This window comes from Eptatretus burgeri, chromosome 6 (genome assembly GCF_056783735.1).
Source record: "Eptatretus burgeri isolate ZD-2024b chromosome 6, Ebu_testis_v1, whole genome shotgun sequence".
In the NCBI taxonomy this organism is placed as follows: Eukaryota; Metazoa; Chordata; class Myxini; order Myxiniformes; family Myxinidae; genus Eptatretus; species Eptatretus burgeri.
Window position 1 is genome coordinate 109,126,310 of NC_140966.1, and position 10,064 is coordinate 109,136,373.

Genomic DNA, 10,064 nt, shown 5'->3' on the forward strand with positions numbered 1-10,064 from the left:
AGAAAGCTCTATTTTGGTCTCATCAGACCACATGACCTTCTCCCATTCCTCCTCTGGATCATCCAGATGGTCATTGGCAAACTTCTGACGGGCCTGGACATGCGCTGGCTTGAGCAGAGGGACCTTGCGTGCGCTGCAGGATTTTAATCCATGACGGCGTAGTGTGTTACTTATGGTTTTCTTTGATACTGTGGTCCCAGCTCTCTTCAGGTCATTGAGCAGGTCCTGCCGTGTAGTTCTGGGCTGATCCCTCACCTTTCTCATGATCATTGAGGCTCCACGAGGTGAGATCTTGCATGGAGCCCAAGACCGAGGGAGATTGATTGTTATCTTGAACTTCTTCCATTTTCTAATAATTGCGCCAACAGTTGTTGCCTTCTCACCAAGCTGCTTGCCTATTGTCCTGTAGCCAATCCCAGCCTTGTGCAAGTCTACAATTTTGTCCCTGATGTCCTGAGACAGCTCTCTGGTCTTGCCCATTGTGGAGAGGTTGGAGTCTGATTGATTGAGTGTGGACAGCTGTCTTCGTCTCCAATCGCATCCTGATCCGGGAATTTGCATATCGGCGCCTCCTGAGCGCTATAAAGGTGCGAGCGGAAGGCGACTCGGGGCTGGAGTTGAGCGAGGAGGAGAGTGTGGAACTGGAAGGAGAGTGTGTCTTCAAGAAGTTGCTTTTGGAGACAAGGAGCGTCGCGTTGGTGGAGTTGAGTCGAGTGCGCGCGGTGGAGCTGCGGGCGGCTGGTCGGGGCAGAGGAGCTCGGGTCCGAGGCCAGGAGGACGGCAGTCGGCGATGAGGCTGCGGTGTGGGGGATCGCTCGTCTCATCACGGGACCCAATTCAGCCAGCCACTCCCCACCCCCAGGGCATCAACAACTTCCCTTTCCCCCATGCTGAGATTGTGCAAAAGGGGGCCCTGTTCCTCCCCCACCCCAAACGTGGTGCCAACAAGCACGCCAGGGGCCCGGAGTCGGGGCACAGCAGCGCGGACACTTTGCGGCTTGCCCGCAAACGCGTCACGAGAACGCGAGTAAGACCTCCCCGGTCTCGCGGACCGAGCCGCTCCTCTAGGTCCCGCGCACATTTGGCCTACGGGCTTGTCTGCCTCCTTGTCTGTGAGGGTGGCTTCTTTCTTTTGCTTTTGTGTAAATGTATGTTGGCACCGTCTGTGAAGTAAAACTGTGTAAGTGTTGCCGTGTGTATGCATTAGTCGGTTGTATTACATTTGCTTTTTGTGTATGGCTGTATATATACGTGCTTTCCGTGTGTCGCGTAATAAAGTGCTTGCATGTTGAACTGTGCCCGTTTCGCTTCGTCTCCTTCCTTTTAATTGACTCTCCATCCTGCTTCACGTAAGGGGTTCATAGTGGGTGCAACATCCCGGTACTTAATCTGAACCGTCCAGGTCGACAATAACACCGCTCGGTTATCCCGATAGTACGGAACGGGCCGCCCAAGCGGCTCGTGTCCGGAGTCGACCTGTGGCGAGGTACAATCGCCCGGTTTACCATCTACGTGGGTACTTAGGTAGGTCGAGTTTGGCGAACAACCCTATCCTACGCGGGTGGCCGATTGGCACGATTGTGGTGAGGTCGAAAGGCCCACCCATGACTAGCTACGGCGTTGGTCCGAGAGGGTCACGACAGAATTGTCCATCCAGTGGGCGACGTGCTGCGATTCCAGTTATGTGGCGTTCGCACGCCGGCGGGCGCGAATTCGCAACAATATATATATATATATATATATATATATATATATATATATATATATATATATATATATATATATATATATATATATATATATATATATATATATATATATCCAGCTCTGGAAAAAATTAAGAGACCACTGCAAAATTATCAGTTTTTCTGGTTTTACTATTTATAGGTATGTGTTTGAGTGAAATGAACATTTTTGTTTTATTCCATAAACTACTGTCAACATTTCTCCCAAATTCCGAATAAAAATATTGTCATTTAGAGCATTTATTTGCAGAAAATGACAACTGGTCAAAATAACAACAAAGATTCAGTGTTTTCAGACCTCAAATAATACAAACAAAATAAGTTCATATTGTTTTTTTTGTTGTTTTTTTTTTTGTTTTGTTTTTTACACACAAATTAGTATTGTGTTTTTTAAACACAATACTAATTTTTAACTTAGGAAGAGTACAGAAATCAATATTTTGTGAAATAACCCTGATTTTCAATCACAGCTTTCATGCGTCTTGGCATGCTCTCCACCAGTCTTTCGCATTGCTGTTGGGTGACTTTATGCCACTCCTGGTGCAAAAATTCAAGCAGCTCGGCTTTGTTTGATGGCTTATGACCATCCATCTTCCTCTTGATCACATTCCGGAGGTTTTCAATGGGGTTCAGGTCTGGAGATTGGGCTGGCCATGACAGGGTCTTGATCTGATGGTCCTCCATCCACACCTTGATTGACCTGGCTGTGTGGCATGGAGCATTGTCCTGCTGGAAAAACCAATCCTCAGAGTTGGGGAACATTGTCAGAGCAGAAGGAAGCAAGTGTTCTTCCAGGACAACCTTGTACGTGGCTTGATTCATGAGTCCTTCACAAAGATAAATCTGCCTGATTCCAGCCTTACTGAAGAACCCCCAGATCATCACCGATCCTCCACCAAATTTCACAGTGAGTGTGAGACACTGTGGCTTGTAGGCCTCTTCAGGTCTCCGTCTAACCATTAGACGACTAGGTGTTAGGCAAAGCTGAAAATTAGACTCATCAGAGAAGATGACCTTACTCATGCCCTCTCCGGTCCAATCCTTATGGTCTTTTCAAAACCTCAGCCTGGCTCTTCTCTGCTTCGCATTGATGAAGAGCATTTTTCTAGCTTTGCATGACTTCAGCCCTGCCCCTAGGAGCCTGTTTCGAACCGTCCTCGCCGTGCACTTCACCCCAGCTGCCGTTTGCAATTATTTTTGTCTGTCACTTGATGTCATCCTGTGGTTGTTGAGTGACATTCAAATGAGTTGGCGGTCATCGCGGTCAGTGGAAAGTCGTTTTCGCCCTCTGCCAGTCTGTAGCTTTGTTGTCCCCAATGTCTGCTGCTTGACCTTGTTCTTATGAACCGCCGTCTTTGAAATTTTAAGGATGGAAGCAACGTGAGGCTCACCGTATCCCTCTGCCAGAAAAGCCAGAATTGAACCCTTCTTTTCCTCACTCAAAACTTTTCTTTTCAACTCTTTTGGCATGGTCAATAGTTATTTTTTTGAATCCAATTACTTTTGAGGTACTACTGGCACTGTTTTTGCCATCCAGCTGGTCCTATTGCAAGAGGATAGTGATGACCACAGCAGTGGTTTTTATACTTTTCCTTGTCAAATAAGATTCGGTTCAGGTGATCACCTAATCAGTACCTCACTAAGTAGAATGAGGTGTGCCTGTGTTGGAATTCAACAGACACTGGAATGGAATGGCTACTATACATGAAGAGATGCTGATTTAAAACTTTTTTGGAGTGGTCTCTTATTTTTTTCCAGAGCTGTGTATATATATATATATATATATATATATATATATATATATATATATATATATATATATATATATATATATATATATATATATATATATATATATATATATATTGTTGTGGCCATGGGTACCGAGACACCAGCTTGTCACTCAGGGATTAATCCCCGGTTGTCCTCGGAAGAAACGGACCTGGGGCCACCGCTCACAATTAGCGTTGTGGTACGGTGGGTTGTTTTAAAACCACGAACGCCACCCAGTCAACTATGAGTTCCAGTGTCCGCCATCTAATTATTCTGTTTAACTAGAGGTCACGTGGTTACCCGAGTGGGGAGCGTGCCCTCGGCAAAGCACCAATGTTATTTGATTAGATTTTAATTAAGGCCCGGTCACACCTTGACGTTTTAGCCAGCGATGGCAACGTGTTAAAATTTATGTAAAATGCTGGCTTACGTTGAACTTTTGATGTTTTTTTTTAAAGATTCGGACGTATTCATAGCGACTTGGTCTTATGTATAACGCATTGGTAACTACACAGAACGTTTCGTTGTGTTATAGATAACTTATACCAACGAATGCTGAACCTGTTGTCGGCCTACACAACCGATGCCCAACGATAGTCTAACTTAGGCATAGCGCGTTGCACGCATCGCCGACGATCACGTGGCGTAGGCTATTAAAAGGCTGACGCACAACGATTCGAATCATAACTGCCGTAGAAATGGAAGGGTCAAAATCGGGGTCACACCTTGGCGATCTTGCCAGCGTATGCCGACGTAACAAAAAGTGTGTCTAAAACGTTGGGGCACGTCGAATACGGTATGGGTAAGTTTGGTATGCGTGAGTAGAATGCTAAATACGCTATCATAAGTCGTAGTAAGTAGAGTACGTCAAGAAATTTTGAACGTTCAAAATTTTACGACGTACTCAGCGTATGACACACGTTCACATGTGATGAGGATAAGTTTTACACACGATATGTGGACGCTTACACACGTCCACAAAGGCTACTTATAAGCTACTCATAAGTCGAAACACGTCGTGGTAATGTCTTTTTTACGCGAAACTTATTTCTAACTTATGTTTGACGTGCTTTGAACCAATTCTTTACGTAGCCCCAACACACATCGACGTATGTAGACGTATTCCAATGACGTCTTCCGGTCGACAAAAAAAATAAATGAACGTGTTTGTAAGTTACAACTGCCATATAAAGACGTGTTCCCAGCGGTTTTGGGAATTGGTATATAAAAATGGTGTTCATAAAAGGGGAACCCAACAGTGTTTTCGAGTCCTTTTTGAGTAGATGTCAATGTCAGCAGTAACAGTATCAGTATCAGTATTACTATTAGTATTAGTATTAGTAGTAGTTTGTTCATGTTGGCAGTAGTAGGTGGGTGTGAGGGGGAGGGTGTGGGTTATGATGGATCGTCCTTGCGTCCGCGTGTCCACGGGTAGGTTCATAGGCTGCCACTCAACGATTTAAATGGCTGCATCTCCACTATTGAAAGTAGACGCTTGCGCTCAACAATTGGATTTTTTTTTTTACACTCAACGACTTTTAAACAGTACCACTCAACTAGTTTCATTGTTTACAATGAACGACTTAAATTGCTGTCACTCGCCTTTGTTTTTTGTTTTTTTGTTTGTTTTTGACGCTGGGGTTTGGAAATTTGAAACGTTTCTTCTGAACGTGTTAAAACGCTCAAACTCGACTATTTTAAATAGACGCTGCCGATGGACAATTGGAATCATAGCCAAGCTAGACATCGAAGTGTGAACATCCTCGTCATGCCGAAGAAAAGTTTGAAGAATGCTGCAAATAAGTGTCCTGGCCGTGGCCGTGGACGCTGAGGCAAGGACGATCCATTATACCGACGTCTTTCAGCCTATGAGTAACTTAAAAGTAACGTCTGTCGACGTGTGGCAACGATCGCGTAACGTGCCAACAACACGTTAATCATAGGTTAGAAATAGGTTTCGGGTACGCTAAACATTACCTCGGCGCGTCTCAACTTATGATTATCTTACAAGTAGCATGTGTTGACGTCTGTCAACGATCGCAGACCGTGCATACAACTTGTGGCCAGCGTAGCGGAACGTGTGAGTCATACGCCGGCATACGTCGTGAAATTTCAAGCATGAAAAAATTTGAGGACAACCGAAAAGTACAACGTTTAAAGCCAACGTACAACGACGTATGGCAACGTACTACGACGTATGGCAATGTACTACGACGTATGGCAATGTACTACGACGTATGCCAGCGTGCTCTCAATGTTATCAAAACTTACCCATAACGTATTCAACGTGTGCCAGCGTTTTAGAAAAAAAATTCAAAAATCGGCATACGTTGGCTAAAACGTCAAGGTGTGACCGGGCCTTTAGGGCAGCAGAGCGTTTTAACCGCTAGTGCGTGCCGACGATTTTTGGTCAAATCTGTGGTAATTCCCTCCCAATCTATCGAGGTTCGGACAATGCTAGACCAATGGAAGAAAAGGACAAACACGGACAGGTTGGAAGTCGACAAATGATTTATTAATAATAAAATAAATAAATAAAAAGAATTTTTCATTTTCTGAGGTAGATAAATGAATAAATTCCAAAGCAATCGAACTGAATAATTAATCAGGCAAAATCAATCAAAATGACAGGAAAGAGACAGAGAGCAGATGCTTATCTGGGGTTGACTTACTTACAACTATACACAGACAAGGGTACCCAGCAGATCATCAGGGTGTGGGGGGGGGGGGGGGGAATAAGATTCGTCTCGCTCGCCAGAGAATAGTCATCCGTGAAGTGAAAACGTCCTGAAATGTGTGCGTGCGTGTCCCGTCCAGCGCCAGCACCCAGCCTTGCCGTGCACCCACTCGCCAACAGCCTTGAACGCCAGTCGACGTCTGGTGGGCACCGAGACCTGAATGGTAGTTTGCGAATTTCCGCAACAATATATATATATATATATATATATATATATATATATATATATATATATATATATATATATATATATATATATATATATATATATATATATATATATCTTCTTTTTCTTTCGGCTGCTCCCGTTCGGGGTCGCCACAGCGGATCATCCGTATGATCCGCATAGTGATTTGGCACATGTTTTACACCGGAAGCCCTTCCTGACGCAACCCTGGTCGCCTCTTACGACACAGGGATATGGTACACCTATTTCAACCGGGGTATACACCGGCCCAGTATACTGGTACTCATTTCGCCGACCTCGGAAGGATGACAGGCTGAGTCAACCCCTGGTGTATTAATTCAGTGGCCCAAAGGGGCTTGAACTCAGGACCCTGGAATCCCAAGCCACCACCCTAACCACTAAGCCAACACCAGGCTTGTATTATATATATATATATATATATATATATATATATATATATATATATATATATATATATATATATATATATATATATATATATATATATATATATATATATGAAAAGACAAACAGACATTTTGAAGGACATCACCAAAAAAGAGACTAAAAAGAAAACCACAAAGCTTTTGTTGTGCTCTCTTCAGGTAAAATTTGCACAAATTGAATGAGGTAAGGAAGAAGAACAGTCAAAGAGACGCCATCGACAGTCAATTATGATTGGACGTTCTCTTCTGATGAGTCATCACCTCCCAACGTCAAGGTGGGAGGAGAGTGTTCAGTGTCCAGCTCTCCAATTGGAGGTTGCAGAGTCTGAGGCGGAGCCCCTCAGACTGTTGCAGAATCCTCTTCATCAATATGTGCGATTGTGAGACGAGTTCGTGTTCCTCTTCTTCTTTGCACAAATAAGCAAAGCGAGTGGACAAACTCTTTTTGCCGACAAAACATGGGGTCCGGGGAATAGATAAATGTCGCTTCTGGTATTGGGAGATATGTTATACTTCATCCTCCACTCAATATCTTGAATGCATCCACATTATAATGTGCAGCACAGTTTGCATTCTCAATCAAATGCTATCCAATAGCAGATTCACACGACGTTGGGATTGATGCTGGGACCTTCCTACAAGCACGTACCGGCTGTATTAGTGTGCCAATCGTGTTTTTCCTGCTGGACAAAGGGATGTGCATGGGGGGCATCCCCACTCCGCGAGCTCTGCCATGGGGGGGGCATCCCCACTCTGCGCGCTCTGCCACGGGGGGCATCCCCACTCCGCGCGCTCTGCCACGGGGGGCATCCCCACTCCGCGCGCTCTGCCACGGGGGGCATCCCCACTCCGCGCGCTCTGCCACGGGGGGCATCCCCACTCCGCGCGCTCTGCCACGGGGGGCATCCCCACTCCGCGCGCTCTGCCACGGGGGGCATCCCCACTCCGCGAGCTGTGCCACGGGGGGCATCCCCACTCCGCGAGCTGTGCCACGGGGGGCATCCCCACTCCGCGAGCTGTGCCACGGGGGTCATCCCCACTCCGCGGGCGGGCATCCCCACTCCGCGAGCTGTGCCACGGGGGGCATCCCCACTCCGCGAGCTGTGCCACGGGGGGCATCCCCACTCCGCGAGCTGTGCCACGGGGGGCATCCCCACGCCGCGAGCTGTGCCACGGGGGGCATCCCCACTCCGCGAGCTGTGCCACGGGGGGCATCCCCACTCCGCGAGCTCTGCCACGGGGGGCATCCCCACTCCGCGAGCTCTGCCACGGGGGGCATCCCCACTCCGCGAGCTCTGCCACGGGGGGCATCCCCACTCCGCGAGCTCTGCCACGGGGGGCATCCCCACTCCGCGAGCTCTGCCACGGGGGGCATCCCCACTCCGCGAGCTCTGCCACGGGGGGCATCCCCACTCCGCGAGCTCTGCCACGGGGGGCATCCCCACTCCGCGAGCTCTGCCACGGGGGGCATCCCCACTCCGCGAGCTCTGCCACGGGGGGCATCCCCACTCCGCGAGCTCTGCCACGGGGGGCATCCCCACTCCGCGAGCTCTGCCACGGGGGGCATCCCCACTCCGCGAGCTCTGCCACGGGGGGCATCCCCACTCTGCGAGCTCTGCTCCGGAGGGAATCTCCACTTCGTGGGCCCCAATGCCAGGTAATCCTTGTCCCATGCACCGAACGAGACAATTTGCCAAAACGAAGGTGCATCACGTGTGAGCTCGTCCAAGCGCCGGTCCTGGTTGTGGTGAAGTGCCGATTTGTTCATGGTTTAACTCTGGTCGTGATTGTCCAACGAGTCGAGTTCGGACCATAAAGTATCACGAATATCGTGTTCGACGTTCTTTTCTTGTTTCCATGTGATCACAAAGTAAATTGCAACGTTACACGAACCTGAACGTTCGACGGACGTCCGAAGAGATGATCGTGAAGAGAACCCCGAGAGGGCAACCAAGGCGCGAATTCACATCTTCATTTTAAATAAACGACGCGTTCATCTGAAAACCCTGGTCACTGCCTTTCTGTAACAACACGAACGAGAAAAATATAAAAATTATTAATAATAAACAATCTTGGATCGTTATTCAGTTTAAATCGCGAATAAGACGTAATTAGAATACCTCAGAGTGCTGTACTGCCACTAACCTTGCTGCCATGGCCGACATCAACTGTACATGAATAAGCAGAATGTTGATTTTTTAAAATCGATTTTCATATCCATTCCATTCTCTATTCAACAAATTTATCGCGTATTTGATGAACTCGTTCTTCGTTCTGCTAGTTGTTTCTTGATGCAAAACCCATTAATAATTCGGATGAATAAAGGTTTATATTATGGGGACAGAAGGGTACAGGGATGTTGGCAGGACTGAAAGGCAGCTGAAGCACTGATGGGTGATTGTGTGCATGTGCACGGAAGTGCTTTTTGTGGAGGTCTCCTCAAGGGATGTTGTGCAGTTGATGTTGTGTGGTTCTTACCCATGACCATCATCACACGTGCCCCCTCCCCCTCCCCTGAGAGAAAAATAACGACAGAGAAAAAAGAAACATTTTGCATTTTTGGTCTTGATTAATTGGTGAAGTGTTAATAAATTGGTACATTGTTGATAAATTAGTGAAGTGTTAATAAATTGGTGCATTGTTAATAAATTGGTGCATTGTTCATAAATTAGTGTGGTGTTGATAAATTGGTACATTGTTGATAAATTAGTGGTGTTAATAAATTAGTACATTTTTCATAAATTGGTGAGGTGTTCATAAATTGGTGCATTGTTAATAAATTAGTGTGGTGTTGATAAATTGGTACATTGTTGATAAATTAGTGTGGTGTTGATAAATTGGTACATTGTTGATAAATTGGTGAAGTGTTAATAAATTGGTGCATTGTTGATAAATTAGTGTGGTGTTGATAAATTGGTACATTGTTGATAAATTGGTGAAGTGTTAATAAATTGGTGCATTGTTGATAAATTACTGTGGTGTTGATAAATTGGTACATTGTTGATAAATTGGTGAAGTGTTAATAAATTGGTATATTGTTGATAAATTGGTGCGTTGTTCATAAATTAGTGTGGTGTTGATAAATTGGTACATTGTTGATAAATTAGTGGTGTTAATAAATTAGTACATTGTTGATAAATTGGTGCATTGTTGATAAATTGGTGCATTGTTGATAA

At 45.9% G+C, this 10,064-nt stretch overlaps 1 protein-coding gene across 3 annotated transcripts in view; it reads right to left on the reverse strand.

Annotated features, from left to right (window-relative positions):
* The window catches only part of RTTN (rotatin), a 317,466-nt gene extending 308,553 nt beyond the window's left edge, over positions 1 to 8,913 (reverse strand). For all 3 annotated transcript variants that reach the window (XM_085886669.1, XM_085886670.1, XM_085886671.1), the window contains exon 1: positions 8,782 to 8,913. The gene's annotated coding sequence lies outside the window, so the exon portion shown is untranslated. The remainder of the gene's footprint in view (positions 1 to 8,781) is intronic.
* Positions 8,914 to 10,064: the final 1,151 nt, after the last annotated feature.